Below are 18064 nucleotides of genomic sequence, written 5' to 3' on the forward strand. Positions count from 1 at the left end.
ATATCTGTGTTTCTTACCTTGCAGGAAAAAGGGGTAAAAATGGGAGTGTTCCTGACATATAATATACGTGTTTCTTATTTGCTAGCACACATATATGGACAAAATATGATCCTGAATTTTGTTGTAGTTTTGGGGGTTTTTGCAAGGGGAATAATAATACAATATAAGACACATATTTTATATGATTATTTATAATAGTCACCCAAAGAATCACATACAAAAAGAGAGTGCAGGAAATCTGTCTACACTAAAGACCAAAGAATTCAACTGAGGTCCTGGATCCCACAGCAATGTGCGGCATTAGTCCAGCTGAAGACCTACACACCACAACAATGCCTCCCACGAGTCCAAATGGAGATCTAGAGGCCATGACAATGTCTCATGCAGGCCTGTTTCATGGACCTGCACTGGGAAGACCCAAAGGTCAGCAGTGGAATATAGAAAGTCTGAGCCAGTGGGATGAAGGATCTGTGCTAGCAGGCTGAGGGAATCTGAACTGGAGCCAGAAAGCAAAGTAAGAATCAGAGCTCCCCCGTAAAGTACCACAGCCATCCTCAGCAACAGTGAGGTCCCAAGCTCTTCCGATGATGAGGAAAGCCAAGTTCCCATCAGGAAAGCCAATGTGACAAGCTTCTCAGGAGACTGAGCAGTGCCCCATCTCCTCCCACCTCCCCCCCACTGAGCCAGGAAGTGATGCTCAAAGTGAGGACCAGAGCTCCCCCAAAGTGAACTGTAGCCATTCTCAATGACAATAAGCTCCCAAGCCCCTCCTCTGATGAGAGCAGCCAAGTTCATCAGGAAAGCCAGCATGACAAGCTCCTCCAAGAAAACCAACAGCTCCCAACAGCTTCCACCAGCTCCCAACAGCCTCTCCACTTCTTCCTCTCCAGTTCTGCCTCTTAAGCTACTGGCAACAACCCTTAGCACCACACTAGTTCAGTTCAGCTGGGTGTTATACATTGCCTACCAGTTGTCAATCCACTACAAATATGTTTTACCTCCTTATAGTTTTTATACCAGTGCAATAACAGGTTATAAAACTGCCAACAGAGGTTAAAAAACAGATAATTATCATTACTTCCATTTCATAAGTTAATGCATTTAAAAATTTCACTCTCATATTCTTTTAAATGTTAATTATATACTTCATGGTGTTTCTTTTACAGTTATAGATGTGGGTGAAGATATAGATGTAGCTGATATTGATTACATGTAGGTAGAGTTTTTCTAAGAAGGACAGGTGAGGGGAAGAATGAATCAGAGAAAAGGGGAATTTAGTAATTTATATAATCCATTCAAGTCAACTAGCCTTTTCACAGGGACTACAAGAGTGAAAAGACTGAAGATATACCACAAAGAAATAATTTTTACTATTTACTATCCAGGGCTTTCAGAAGCAGACTGCCCAAATCTGTTAGTGTTGGAGTCCAACTTTAGGACTTCAAAATTCAGCCTACATATAATCCAAAATAGAACTGATGCTTGGAATTATCCACAACAAGTACTTTGGCAGTATCTATATTTCTCAAGGCTATTGATTATATTGAATTAAAATGTTACAGAAAATATTAAACAAGAAAATGATCTGTATTCTACACATTTAAGCAAAGATGATAAAAGAGCAAAGAGGATATATATGATAATATACCACTTTAATCTGGGCTTATCAGGGAATGAGGTATCCTGCATAAGTGGGCAAAATTTATTTACTAGAACCTTTAAGACAAACTTAAGTGGAGATATTATAGCTGCATTTCTTTAAAATCACAAGGATGCCCACTATCACCTATCTAACAGTACTGGAGATTCTAGCCAACATTATAAGGAAAGAAAGAGAAATACAAGGTAAAGGATATAAAAGGCAGTAATTTGCAGGTGATATGATAATATACCTAGAAAAGTCAACTCACTAAGGAAGTTTAGCAAGGTTCCTGGGTACAATATCAAATTACAATAAACTATGTTATTTCTACTATTTATATCCAACTTCCTCACTAGCTGTAGTCAAGTTACCATCTAGAGTAAGAACAAAATCTGGGAAATAATCTAGTGATGAATTTAACCATAATAGTAAGAACTCTGCTATGGTCTGGATGAGTGTCACCCAAAGGCCAGTATGTTAAAGACTTGATACTCAGCCCATAGTTCCTGTTAGAAGGTACGGGAAACATAAGAGGTGGGGCCTAGTGGAATGTTTCAGTCATTGAAGGCATGCCACTGAAGAAGATTTTGGGACTCCGGTTCCTTCTATCCTCTTTTGCTTCCACCTATAAGGTGAGAGGTTCTGCCTCCTCATTTTTGCCATGATACACTGCCTGGCCATAGGCCTAAAAGCAATGAGTCCAAACAGGAATGTACTGAGCCCCCCAAAACTCTGAGCTAATCTATAAACGTTTCTTTATTTAAAGATTGTTACCTCTCAATGGAAAGCTAACCAGCATGTCTAAGGAGAAATTTGTAAAACTATAAAGGACAGCCAAGATGATCTGAATAAATGGAGATGCATTCCATGTTCTTGAGAAGGGCAACTTATAATTTTAAAGATGCTAATTCTCCCCAAATTAATTTACTCAATGCCAACCAAATTCTGACTACATTTTTAAAAGCAACTAAACAAAATTACTCTGGAAGTGCTATCAAGTTTCTGTGGAAGAATTAAGGCCCATGAATAGCTAAACCCACACGGAAGACCTAAGCGAAAGCCTAGGGTATTTACCAGGGCCTCTTTCCCTTAAGGCCGTGAAATTCTCCCTGTAGATCCAGTTTCCCAAGTTTTGTTTCCCCATTCTGTGTATCTGACAGAAGTTTTGCTCAGTCTCTCAGCTGTGGTTTCCACAACCAGAAAGCACTGGGGGCAACTATGACACCAATGACTTCATCTCCCGGGGGCCGCTTCTCTTTTGGAATTTGGTCCAACAAATCCTCATTATCATGGTAACTCTTCAGTAAAGCAGATTTCTAAGACTTTGTCCAGATCTCAGAGAGAGCATAGGTTTCACAGAAGTCCCTTTTTAAGACATTCTCCATAAACACAAGTATCTAATCCTGGATTTCACTTTCTCATCTGCCCACTCCCGTTACCACTTGCTTGTTATCATTATAATCATGGTTTTCATGGGGATATGTTTTCTGTTACTGTTCTTGTCAAGATGCCTTTACTTTCTGCATTTCCACAACTTAACTAGTAAAATGAGTGTCTCCTGCCATCTCACATTACTCACTGACATTTTTTTAAACCTTCCATAAATTTTGATTTATAGACCCTTACCTAGATTCCCAAATTCTGTTCCAATAGTAGCTCCTAAACTATATGTACTTTGGTATCCCCAGCCACTAACAAAGTCCCTGGAACCTTCTGGGCAATCAATAACTACCTGCAAAAATATGCTCCTAGAGAACAAAACAACAGCTAGGTGTTGAGTACCTATTCTGAGCAAGATACTCTTCTAAGCAATTTATAGTAAATCCTCTCATTACTTTACAGATGAGACAATAAGACCTCTGATCACTTACCCTAATTGTTCAGCTAGCAAATGGTAGAAATAGCATCTAAATAAAGGCATTGCGACCCCAAAGCCAGTCTGAAATCACTACACGTATCACCTCCTAGAGTATCAATATGCATTTAATATCTTCTTTATCCTTTTTTCTCATTTTCCTTTCCATTTTTCAATAGATTAGTACCTAACTTTCAAGAAAAAAAAAAAAAAAAACCTTAAACCAAATCTCAAATTTGTAGAGCAAAGGCATACACAAAGGATCTCACCACAAGAGATGCTGACATCTGAGAATGACTGGAAGAAATTCTGGCCTCTCCTTAGTTCCCAGCATGTCATGAAACCCCAGCCTGATCACACCCCTTGACAAGTCATAAAATCAGGACTGAGCATAACTCTCTGAGACTTTGGCTTGTGAAATGAATCTAATTTACTTTGGCGTTGGTTTGGGCTATTGCCTATGCAGAACTCCACTTCTCACCAGCATCTTGTACTTGGTGTGTGTTGTAGTTTGGGGTTTGCAAAGAGAAAATGTAATACCATACTCGTTTTATATGATTATTTATAATGGTCACCAAAAGAATCATATACAAAAAGAGAGTACAGGAAATCTGTCCACACACTAAAGACCAAAGAATACAGCTGAGGGCCTAGATCCCATGGTAATGTCCTGCATGGGTCCCAGCTGGAGGCCTAGAGCCCATAACAATATCTTATGAAGCCCTGTTTCATGGTCTGCACTGGGAAGACCCAAAGTTCAGTGGCGGAAGCTAGAAAGTCTGTGCCAGCGGGATGAAGGATCTGTGCTAGCAGGCTGAGGGATCTGCACTGGAGCCAGGAAGTGATGTTCAAAGTAAGAATAAGACCTCGCCTCAAAAGTACCACAGCCATCCTCAGCCACAGTGAGGTCCTGAGCTACTCCAATGATGAGAAAAGCCGAGTTGCCATCAGGAAAGCCAATGTGACAAGCTTCTCCAGGAGACTGAGCTGTGCACCATCTCCCCCGCCACACACACACACTCAGCCAGGAAGCAATGCTCAAAGTGAGAACCAGAGCTCCTGCAAAGTGAACTGCAGCCATTCTCAGGGACAACAAAGTCCTCCTCTGATGGGAACAGCCAAGTTCATCAGGAAAGCCAGCATGACAAGCTCCTCCAGAAGAATAGCCCAAGAACCTGCAGCTCCCTAACAACTTCCCAACAGCTTTTCCCAGCTCCCAACAGCCTCTCCACTTCTTCCTCTCCAGTTCTGCCTCTTATGCTGCTGGCACCAATCCTCAGATGGGCCTCCCACATCCAGCACAGAGAAAATGTGGTTCAGTTCAGCTGGATGTTACAAGTTGACCACCAGTTGTCAATCCACCTCGGTGTGAATCCTGCTGACCAGAACTTGGGATTGTTTTTCTTTCTGCTTGATTGTTCTTCTGAATGTAGGACAGGACCTGCTGACAGTGTGTCTGCCTGTCCCTTCTCATCTTGGAACACTCATATTCAGAACTCAGTTTGTGTTCTGCGACTGATAAGACTTCTATCCCATTTTTATGCTTGCAAACATCATGACCTTGAAGTCATGTGTCATCTCCAGGCTATGTAGAGACAGACTTCCAGTTCTAGTCCACTACCACTTCTTTCTCAGCTGTTTCTGAACCTGAGGATGACATTTTTACTGTAGTTGTTCCTCATTTTCCCACTTATCAATTGAAGGAATATTCTGCTTTCTTTGCTTTCTTCCTCTTCTTGCTAATACTTCTTGGCTTACTTCCACTCCATGACCTGTGGTTTTGTGAGAGAACCAGATACAGATGTGGGCCTTTCTTAACTGTTCCCACAGAAGAACTCCAGAAGAGCTGTGGGGAAACCACTTGTGCTAGCATATGATACAGTTTTCTCTGTGGTACTGATGGGGTAAGGAGGTACAGTATCTTGACCTTAAGACTGTATGTAAGGGAGAACAGAGATAAAAGGCAGAAACCACAACAACAAAAAGTTGTGGCCAGGACAATAATCTGTGGCAATAAAGCAAATTAAAATAAGGTCTAACCAACTCCATTAGATGTGCTTTCCTTCTGTTCTGTGTGTATATGCTAGGGAAACTGCTGAGACCGTAGGTTCAGTGTTTTTTCCCATTGTTACTTCTGATATGCCAAAAAAGTCTGTCAGGAGGGAAAACAGACTAAGATTGTTGGAAAGTGTTCAAGAAAAGGAAAAGCCAGATGCCAAACTCAAGCTCAAGATCTGTCTCCCTTTTTATAACCAGAGAGCTCAAGAAGAGGCAGGTCTGCCTTACTCAAGAATTATTACCTAGAACCCTGCTTCCTTTATGGTTACACATATTGCTATTTTTTGTAGCAGAGGGCCTAAGGAATCTGGGCAGGAGACATTTTGTCATTTTGTGTATACTCCTTTGAACGGACGGAAGAAATAGAGTAAGGACAGAAAACTGAGCATTCTACTTTACTTGTCAGCTGTCTTGGAAAAAAGTTTTTAGAAGAGGGGTGAAATTTTCAGTCAAAACAAGGCACAAGGTTTTGTCTGTACAGTTCATTTATTCATGCTCTCCCTGCCCACAATTAGTCTGGATAATCAAATACTGAGTGACCCAGAAAGAACCAGAGACAATGAAGCATTTTCCAGTGGCCTCACATGCTCCTGAGGTTTAATCCTGCTGCTGACATCCAATAATAGCCTCATCGTGGAAAAATTGAAGAGGAGAGTAATTAGCATCCCTGAACAAACCTTGAAAGTTTGTGTTTACACTGGATTAGATTTATAAGAGGAAAAATCGGGTCTTCCTGTTCTCTGAACTATACGAATTTGGGGGAGATGATACTTAACCTGCCAGAAGTTTCAAAGTCAGTTACCCTGAGTCTTACTGAAAAAAAAATTTATTAGGTGGAAAGCCAAGTAAGTCTACTGGTTTGGCCCAAACCAAAAATTAGCTTGCAGATGGCATATTTTCACTTTTTTCCACATAAATAAAGGAGTTCCTAATAATACTTTGGAATTTTTAAGAGATGACAACTAATATATAGAACTTATTTTCAAATGCAGGCAGTAACCTTTCAACAAAATCCTTTGGACACTTTAGTAAATAAACTCTGGCGAGGATACAACTGAGCAGAATTTGCTAACAGTCAATCTGTTCTTCAATATTTTATCTTACACTCATTCTATGAAAGAATTTTTATATTTTTTCAGAAACCAAAGGGCTGTAGTGCTTTATATGTTTGATCTTATGTCATCTTCACCACACAATAGTGCAGGTATTTTAATCCATATGTTTTCCTGGTGAAGAAAGAAAGGCATAGCAAGATTAAATAACTTTCCAAAGATCTCACAGGTGGTGTTGGAGCCAATATGGTACTTTGATACTGATAAACTAGCTATAGAGCTACCTGTGCAAAGCATATAGGAAAGGTTTTTCCACTCCTATGATACTAGAGAGTGTTAGTTTTCCACTACTATAATGGAGGCAGTTACTACAATGAGAGAGATAATTAACTTTTTAAAAAGAAAGAAAGGTTTATTTTGACTTACAGTTGGGAAGTTTCAGTCCCTGAAAATTGGCAGTAGTGTTTTAAGGCCTGTGAAGAGGTAGCACACAATGGCAGGAGCATACAGAGGAACAAACTTCCCAACTCATAGCCAGGAAGAAAAGCAGAGCAAGAGAACGAGGCCAGATTGCTACAATCCCCACCATGGATATGATCCCAAAGATCTAAAGGGCTTCTCTAAGGCCCATCCCTCAAAGTTCTCATTTCCACCCAATAATCCTACCCCAGGAATAAGCCTTAACACATGGGCCTTCAGAGGATATTCAAGATACAAATTATACTGTAGAGATTATCAGATGCAAGAAAAAAACTAAGTTTATTGAATTAGAGCTTACCACCCCCACAAGAATATAGATACAATTGTTCTAATGATTGACATAAGGCTCTTATCAAAAAATTAGAAGTACTTTTGCTCATGAATTCTTGTTGCTGAGATTAATTCTGAATTTGATAGAATATATATAAGCTTTTAATAAATCATTTTGTAGTACCATTCTGATTATTCAACCAAAAGATATTTCATTTCCTCTGTGGAGAAAATAAAATAGCCAGACTGAATCATATTAATAAACCCCCTACAGTGCTTAAATGTATTCTACATACTCTTACAGTGTTTATTCTTTTAATTCTTTTACTGCTGACAAAAAGGATAATGAGAAAATTTTAATTTTCATCAATTCTAAGTCAAACCAGACTGATTTAAACAATTTCTATATTTTTGATTTATATAATGATGTTCATTGATCAGAATTCTCACTGATGTTTATACTTTTATGTTATTGTACTATATTTCCCAAACATATAAACTTATGTAATTCCTTATAGAATTTCCTTTTGCAGAAATAACGCATATCATTTTCTAACTACTACCACTATATTTCAAAAATCATTATGTTAATATGATAGTCTTTAGTCTCCATAACATGGCAAGGAATAAAATCTCATCATAAAAACAAAGTTCAGAGAAAGATGGGTCTATAGTTATATAAAAACTTGTATAAATAATGATATTTTAAACTTGATTATATTTTATTATTTATTTCAGTGGCTTAGAGAAACTCCAGGGAAAAAAGTGTTTTATCATTGACTAAAGTTAAAAGTGTTGCTTCCTTTTTTACATAAAAGATAAATACACAAAAAGAGAAGATGGCAATAAGAATTACTTAAAGTGTTGAAATTATTAGTGATTATTTTTTTCAAATTTCCACGTTTTAATTTGGTGCCTTTCTATCCTTTAATGCATCAATATATATTTCTGAGAAATAATAGTACTCTAATATATATAAATAACACAACATGCAACATCAGGAAATTAACAGTGACATTTGACTACCATCTAATCCAAACATTCTCAAATTTCATTTGCTGTCTTTATATTGTCCTGAATAGACTCAGAAATAACTCCAGATGATGCAATGCATTTATATTTCTTTAGTGCTCTCCCATCCTCAACAGTTTTGGAGCCATTCCTTAATTTTCATGATCTTGAAGATTTTTTATAAATAACTTTATATTTTGAAGGAAATTTAAGCTGTAATTTTCAAAAGTAACATGGGAACTTTATATATACTCTTCATCTACAGTCCCGAGAAGACATTAACTTTTTCCCTCATATTCTCTCATATTCTCTCCCCATCCATCCCTCTCCTTCCTCTTTCCCCTTTTCTTCTTCTCCTTCCATAAACTTGCTTTCTGAAACATCTTGGAGTAAGCTTCAGAAATGATGCTGCTTTATTACTAAGAACTACATTGTATATGCAATGTATAGTAAACTTGAAAAAAAGAACACTAAGCATGATAAATACATAGGAAAGTATAACTAATTAAAATTTAAACTTTAGTGTGTGTTTCCTAATAATCAGGGCTTTCCCTCACACAACCATATCAAAATTATCACACTCAAAAAATTAACCTTGATATAGTTAGCGTTTTATCTAACCTCTAAACATTCAAATTTTATCAGTCAACCCAACCCACTAATGGTCTTTTTATTAAAAAAAACAAAAAACAAAAAATAAAACCTCTGGTCCAGGATCACAGGTATATTTAGTTGTCTTGTCTCTAATATCTGCTTTAATCTGGAATAGTTCCACAATATTACTTTTTAATAGTTAATAGTACAGGCCAGTTACCTTGTAGATGGCCCCTCAGAAAATGGGAAGCCTCACCAGAGAGGGGGAAACCAAGCAAAACAAACACAATGAAAGGAACCACATGGAAAGTTTAGGACTGAAAAATATAGTAACTGCTGTAAGAAAATCACCTGATAGGCTCTGAAAAAACATGGAGATGTCAGAGGAATAAATCAGTAAAATTGACAGTAAGTCAGCCAAGACTATAATGTAAAGAGAGGGGGGAAAAAGCTTTAAAAAAGAGCTAAGAAAAAATAACAATGCCTTAGGACCTATGCGACAACATAAAAATGTCTAACATTTATGTAACTGGAAGTTCAGAAAGATAAGGAGACTGGGACATAAAAAAATTGAGTAATAGCCAAAAACTTACCAAGTTTCGGTAAAAGTCATAAACTTACTAAAGAAGTATAACAAACTCCAAAGTGGATAAATGGAAAGAAAGCCATGGCTAAATACATAATTCAACTGCTGAAAATTTTAAATACCAAAAATAAACACTAAAAACAGCTGGGAATAAAAAGGCATATTACATAAGTAATGTTCTGAATGACTGCCTTTTCTCATCAATACCATGAGAACCAGAAGACTGGGAGCCACTTTATTTTCCTGAAGAACAGCGTCAAAAAATTTAAATGTTTATACTCTTTATCTCAGAATTCAACTTCAAGGAATTTGTTATAAATACAGATCTTTATGCCTAAAAATGCATGTATAAAAATATTCATTATAGTATTGTTAAAATAGGAAAAACAAAGTAAGTATATATTATCGGTAAGGGAGGGATTAAATGATGTCCTGATCTAAGCCAGGCATGGTAGCGTATGCCTGTAATCCCAGCACTAGGGAAGATGAGGCAGGAGGATTGTTCAAGGCCAGCCTGGGCTACAAAGTGAGTTCAAGGCCAGCCTGAACTGCATAGCAAGACCCTGTCTCAAAAAGACAAAAAAAGAGAGAAAAAAAAATGTCTTGATCTATCTAGATAAATTACTATGCAGCCATTTAAAATTACATTCATACCTATTGACACAGTAGGATGTCTACAAATTTAAATTTCATTAAATTTTAAATTCATTAAATTTAAAAAGTAGATTATTAAAAGGCATGATCAGATATATTTTCTAAACACAAACACAGCAAATTCTAAGGTAAAAATGGCAATATCTTAACCTTGTCTAAGGAAGAAAGTCCAAATGATGAAACTACCAATATGTTCAGACACTACCATTATTTTTATATTATTTCACTTTACTGTTAAAATTCTCAAATCATGTCCAGAAAGTCATGTTTTCCTAATTTAAGTGAATTTCTCCTGAAGAGCCCTTTTAATATAGCTTCACTGTAGTGTTTAAAATGATCCCAGTGAATCATGACCTCCTGAGCCCACATTCCTTTGTTGTGTTACTTCACTGCTCAGCACATCAGGAAGTAGAATCTATTTCTTTACACCTTCAGTCTAGCTGGTCTTATGACCAGTTTCGACTAATAGAATGTAGTGAAAGTGATATTCTGGTTTGCACCATATCTTAAGCAGTCTTACAAGTTGTATTTCTGCTTTTGAACCTAGCAACCATAAAAAAACCTATCTATCCTACTGGAAAAAGAAGTCACATGAAGTTGGGTATGGTGGCACAAGCCTAAAATCCCAGTACTTGGGAGGCTGAGGCAGGAGGGTTGCCTCGAGTTCAAGGCCAACCTGAGTTAATAAGATAGTTCAAGTCCAGGCTGAACTGCATAATAAAACCCTGTCTCAAAAAAAACAGAAAAAACAAAACAACAACAACAAAAAAAACAGTCATATGAGGAGAAAGATCCTGGAGGATGAAAGACTATGTAAAGAGAGAAGACACATGGAGAAGGAAGGAAGCATACATTATATACCCAACAGACACCACCAAGGCCCAGACTTGAGAATCTATTTTTGAATACTCTAACTACAGTTGAGCTTTCCCAGTCAACATCACTTGGACCAAGGATGAGTCATCTCCACTGTTTTCTGCCTGAATTCCTCATCCACAGGGTCATCAACAAATAGTGGTTGTTTTAAACCACTAAATTTCATGATGTTTGTTATTGCTGTGCTTTGGATCCAGAATGTCCCCCACCAAGGACCATGTGTTAAAGGCTTATTCCCCAGCTTGATGTTATTGGGAGGCAGTGTAAACTAAGATATAGAGCCCATCCAGGAGGCCTCTCTGTCATTGGGGTCATGTTCTCAAAGGGCATTGTGGGAACTTCACCTCTTCCTCTCTCTCTACTTTGATTCCCTGACACGAAATGAGTATTTTGCTATATCATGTGCTTGTCACCATGATAAACTGCTTTGCTATGGATTCAAAAGTAATAGGGCCACCTGATCATGGACTGAAACCTCTGAAACTGTGAGCTAAAATAAACCTTTTCCCTTTAGGACCTGATTGTCTTATGTATTTATAACAGTAACAGAAAGCTAATCAACAGTTACATAGCAATAGATGACTGGAATACATTTCAGTTAAAAACCTTGACACAAATTTGTATAGTGCATGTAGCTAGAGAATAAGCAAATAAGACTAGCAGTGACCATTCTGAATGAGAGTACAAAGCAAAACTATCTCTATAAAAAAGACTGAATGAGAATATACTAGCAAGGTTTAATAAATTTCCTTTCTAAATAGGTTTCAGTCATGAAGATCCTACTACAAGGAAAAAATTTTAAAGCTTTATGATTCTGACACTTAAAGTTGTAATGTAGCCTTAAATTAATTTCACAAGATGTATTTGAAAATCTGCAACATCAGAGTAAATAATTTAAAGCAATATTCTGCTAAAATGACTATCATAATTCATGGCAATAAAAATTTTGAGCTCAGTGTAGAGACATTGCTATGCAAACAAATTACCAAAGTGATCTTAGTAATTCTCAATATACACATTCTTACTGAAATAACTCACTGTACCTTCAACAACTTTTGAGTCTTTCTCATTCGAAGTCCTAAATTCTAGATCATTCCTCATGTTTGACGTTATCAGAAAAAGACACTATTCAGTAAATATAAAAACAGTTTGAAACATAAACGTGCATTTAAAATCATACCCTCCCATTCAATTTGTGTTGATAACTATTGTTCATTTCAGAGAACAACCTTATAGAAAGTTATAGAGATTCTTCTATATTAAAATCATTACATTAAAATCATTCCTGAAAGGAAACTGCTGTTGAGAAAGAAGATTACTGCTCTCCTGCATTTAAGATGGTAGCAGCACTCATAAGAACAATGTGACATATTCTTTTAAATATCTCCTCACAATAATGTGTATATGTTATTTTATCAAATCCCCTTTGTAGGCAATTTATCAATCTTATAAGTTAAGAAACAGAGATCTGGGGGCTGGGAATTTAGCTCAGTGGCACAACACCTGCCTGGCAAGCGCGAGGTTGTGAGTTCGATTCCTAGTACCGGAAAAAAAAAAAAAAAAGAAACAGACGTCTGTTCAGTTTAGAAAGGTGCTGTCAGTGAGTACCTTTATGCTCATATAAGCCTTAGTTTTAAGTCTCCTAAGAGTTCAATAATTTTCTAATGCCTAATTCATGTATTGTCATCAATAGTAAATGGATATCACACATACAGGTACAGTCAGCACTAGAACACTAATAAGAAAATAGAAACATAACATTTTTCTATATCTCCTTGAAGAGTAAACTTTATGGGAAATTTTTAGACAGCTATGAGTTGTTCATCATTTTTTTCTGATCACCAAAAAAGTAAAAGAAAGGATCCTTTTAACCTACTTTCCTATGATACCTTATCCTGTTTAAATGCATACACACACAAAAAAAGAGGGAGCTGACACTGAAGAAACATGATGTCCATAGAAAATTTGAATATCTTATTATGTACTTTAGAAAATGACTACAAGTAAAAATATTTTAAGTCTGCCAAAAAAGCTTAAAATTCAAGAATCTATTATGAGATCTATTTTTCTGCCAGTTATCAGAATGAAGTATACTAAAAAAATCAATTAACTAAGAATTTGCCCTTTAGACAACATCCTGACACTGTGATGGGTAACAAGAAATTTGTTATTGAATTGTCATAATAATAGCTATTCGTAAGAAAGAAATTCAACATTTTAGCAAGTTAATCATAGAGGAGTTATAAACAATATATAAACACTAACAAAAATGAACTGGTATAGTGATTTCTCAGGGAATAATAAAGTGAAGTAAATCTTGAATTGCAACTTTAAAATGATGATAAGGAGATGAGCAGGGTTTAGGAAGTCAGTTTTAGTAAAACATATCAAGGAAAGACTAGCAGGATAGTTTAGAAGTTAGAGCCAGAACTATAATTTCATTTGTTTGACAGTAAAAATACTCTTAAATCATCAGATGCTTTAATTAGTAATTGAGTCACTTTATTTTCCCTTTCTTGAAAAGAGTTTGGAACCCTGTGAAGAAAGTAAAATTTGAATGTTCAATGAATTAAACATGAGAATCAGTCTCCTCTGATTCATGGTGTAATGCTAGGATCCAGGACACTAGAGTAAGGTGTGAGTGCTATCCACCCTGAGTAACCTGAATAAGATATAAGGGAAAGAATGAGTTCTGGCCATCCTTTTGTTGCTTTGCTACCTTTTGTCTGCCATGAAGTATTTCTCCTCTGTGATGCCTGCCTGTCCAGCCACTCTGCCATGGAGCCAGCCAATTATGGACTAAAACCTCTACAAGCTGTGAGCTAAATAAATACTTTGCCCTTTAACTTTGGCTGTTGAGTATTTTGTCTCAGCAATGAGGGAAAAGTAAAGAAGACAGAATTTGGTACCAGAAGTGGGGTTGTAGATGTGACTCTATCACACTGTGTGGTTTACAAGCCTTTGAGAATGGCTTATGGGAAGAGTTTGGAAAGGTTTGGTGATGCTGGCTGAAAAAGTAGAGTTGAAATGCCTTATGTGGTATTTGATGGGATATTCTGGTCAGAACTCAGAAGACCAGAAGGCTGATAGAAAGTTTGCCAGTAAAAGCCAGACTCAGAAGCTTTCTGCTGGGAGGAAAGACTGCATTGGCTACTGGACTCCAGAAAATGCATGTTATATCTTGTCAGAAAGTTTGTCTGCATTTTGCTTATATCCAGAGACTTTGGCTGAGACTAAGGGTAGCAGACTAATCTTACATGAGAAATTTCAAGACAATCTAATGTTGAGGTAATGGCATAGATACTGTTCGGGACTTTTAGCCAGATTTATGTTGAGAATCAAGAGCAACGAGCTCAGCAGAATGATTCAAAATTGTTATGAGTTTGGCCAGAAAGGAACCTCCAGTAAAGTTGTGACCTATAAAGATAAAACAGAGAAAAAATTGAATTGCTGAAAACACTAGCAAGAAAAAGTGAATTATTTGAGAAGACAACAACAGAAAAGATGACCAGAGGACATCACAAAAACAAGCAGGACTCTAGCCTTCACAACCTCAAGATTGCAAAGGTGAAAGACTTTGCTTAAGAAGACAGCCTCAGAGATGGGGATATAGCTCAGTGGCATAAGCACCTGCCTGGCAAGCACAAGGTCCTGAGTTTGATTCCTGGTACACACACACACACACACACATACACACACACAAAAAAAAGAAAAAAAAAGAAGAAAAAGAAAAAGAAGACAGCCTCAGAGCATCATGTTTCAGAATGATAGCAACCTAGGGAAATTGTTCCTCATGATTGGGTTCAGAGTGCTCAGTGACCCATGCACTTGATCCCTACAGCCAAAACGGAAGGAAATCTGGCTACTGCTTCAACTGGTAGCAGATCTTGGCATCACCCATGTGTTGCTGGATTTACATGTGCGCCAAATGCAAGAGTTGTGGGATCAGTAAGGCTTCCACTCAGATTTCAGAAGAAGGCCTGAGAAGCCAGGCAGTGTGCTCCTGAAAGAGCAGTGTAGGAAGCTGTAAATGTGAAGCCAAAGGTGCAATGGAGACCCCAGAAGTTTGGAGAAGCCAGGAGCATAGGTCATTTGAGGAAAACTGCAAGAAGGCAGCAGAGAAAGACCAAGAGAGAAGCCATGGGAGCTACAAGCACTGGAAGTGCCATAGTGGTGAAGGCACCCAAGCCCTTTGGAGTTCACGTGTTGCCACACATTGCCTTGGATGCTGCACATGGAACTACAGGATTTAATGTTTTCCCTGATGGATTTTGGACTTGCTTTGGTGCCATTCCTTTGTATTCCCATTTGTAACTTTTGGAATGGCAATGTTTACCTTGTGTCATTGAATACTGAAAGTGTTCAAATTTCTTTTTATTTGTACAACAGCTTGCAACTAAGAGTTTGCCGTAAATCTCAGAGGAGATTTTGGACTTTTCAGCAATGATGAAACTGTTAGGACTTTGGCAACTCTTGGAGATGGACTAAATGTCTTTTGTATAAAGGGATGTGCATTAGTGTTTGGAAGACCAAGAGCAGAATGTTATGGCTTGTGTCTAAATGTTCCCCCCAAAGCCTGTGGGACCTTTTCAGAGTGGCTGGATCCAGAATGTGACACTGGGATTGACTCATGGTGCAATACTAGGATCAAGGGTGTTAGGAGTAATGGTGCAAGTGCTACCCACCCTGAGTAGACTGAATAAAATATAAGGGATAGAATAAGCTCTGGTCATCCCTTTGTTGTTTTGCTATCTTCTGTCTGATGTGAACTGTTTCTCCTCTGCAATGTATGTCTGATCTGCCACCCTTCCTTGGAGACAGAATTGCTCCCCCCTACCCAGTAGCCAGGATGATCTTTCTAATAGCATTCCATATAAAATTCTTCAGTGACATGTCATAGCTTTAACAAAGGTGTAAACTCATGGGTCCTGCCTGATTTTCTAGTTTATCTTCACAACCCCACACAGATCCAGGCAAACTGAACATTATATACTACCTTTCATGTTATGTTGCTCCTTCTGGCCACTAATTTGTTTATGTAACTGTCACTTGACTTTTAAATCTTGGCTCCTACATATGTGATCATCTCCTCTACAATACCTTAACCCCAGAGTATATGACATTGATGTCTCTCTTCTTGTGTCCCACCCCACAGCCTCAGATGTAAAAGACTATCACAACTAGAAATGGATTAGGGAAGCATCAGTCAGGCCAATGCCCAGGACACCAATTTTCAAAAACACAAAAGCCATTAGGAACATTGCAGATAGAGGGATTACTTGGACAAACTTCTAGGAATGAGAAGGCTAAAATGACCTGGGAATATTTTGCATAGAAATAAATGAACCTTAAAATTCCTTTCAAAAGGGGTAAGTCTAGTTGTCTCTGTGGTCTTGCTTTGCTAGATGGGATATGCAAGTTGGCCTAGGAGACAATTGAGATGGTACTTATTTCCTCAGTACTAGGACAAAATATCCAACATCCACAAGTTAAAGGAGGAAAGGTTTATTTTAGCTCAGTTTGTAGAAGTTTCAGTCCATAGTCAGCTGGGCCCAAGGCAGAGTGGCATGGCAGAGGGGCATGGCAGAGGAGAAACAGTCCATGGCAAGGCAGGCAGAAAAAAGCAGCAGGAAGCCTTCCTTTCCCTTTTTATTCCATTCAAACTAGAAGCCTACTGGTTGGTACTATCCACACAAAGGGTGGCCTGCCCATGATCTAAACCCAAAACTCTGCCAAACCAATCAGTAGATTAATCTAGTTCTCATGACCTTAATCCAGTACCACACACATGATCCAGTCACATCTATGAACACTTGAGGCTTTAGATCTAGAATATAAGCCTTAACAGGTGCCCTTCTCACTGTTCCCAGCATTGTAAGAGATCTGTGCAAAAGTGTAATCTTTCTTCAAAGATTGAAACAAATACTAATGGACAGTTCTTTGAAGGGGCACTAGTATCCATTTAGTTTTCAAAGGTCATGCTATGTTTCTGTCTGGTCTGGATCATATTTGTTGCTCTAGATTGTAGTAAGCTGAATTACTTGTATAAGTTCTCCATAAGCTTCCCAAGGATCAAGGCTATAACCTGTTATACGAAAAATTTGAAAATTTTCAACCAAAGTGTGTAAACTTGAAGTATAGTGAACTGCCACCCAAACATGAAGATTTAGCTGTTAGTTAGATTTATCTAAATTAGATTTAGCTAGATCAATTAGATTGTTAGATTTATCTAGCATTGTTCAGAATGACATTGATTGATCAAACAAGTAAGATTCTGTCCATTCTTTATTGTGGAATAGGTAAAGATAAGACCTTAGGTAAAGGAAAAGACCTTAACATTATCTTTCTCTCTTTGGTTTGACTTCACATATATTAAGTAAACTACCGACTTCATTGCATTTCTTAGATACTGTTTTGTAGAGACGAAGAATCCTGGATGAAGAAGACCAAATCTGTAGTCACTGGCAAAATTTTTAAACCTTTATAGATCAATAAATTTATATTTAGTTTGTACATTTTCTTATAATTAGCAGAAGATAGAACCTTTAAATTTGATCAACTCTGTACACAGACAAAATTAATTTCTAAACCTCTTATTTGCCACATTTACCATCCGAGTTTTTGGAAAAAATAATATAAAATATTTAAAAATTTTCAAAATTATAAAGTTCCTGTGTTTTTTAACCTCTTTGACAAGAGCGACCTGCAAATCTCAAAGAATAGTTTTGTTTTCTCCATAAAATTTCATCCTGGTAGGTACAGCTTTTAGCCTGAAGAAATTTTATGCTCTCAACCTGATTTAAACTAATAGTTTCCTTCTCTTTGCTGCCAGAAGAATATTGTTATACTCAATTTTTTCTCAAGAGAAAGATGTTCTGTGTTTCTTCATAGTTAACTATAAAATTTAATGGAGGTATCTCTTGAACTGATGGCTTTTTCAGGAAAAGGTACAAAATTTTATAAAAATAAAAGGCTATTAGGATCTT

Source organism: Chinchilla lanigera, unplaced genomic scaffold (assembly GCF_000276665.1).
Source record: "Chinchilla lanigera isolate Chin_1 unplaced genomic scaffold, ChiLan1.0 scaffold00028, whole genome shotgun sequence".
Taxonomy (NCBI): domain Eukaryota; kingdom Metazoa; phylum Chordata; class Mammalia; order Rodentia; family Chinchillidae; genus Chinchilla; species Chinchilla lanigera.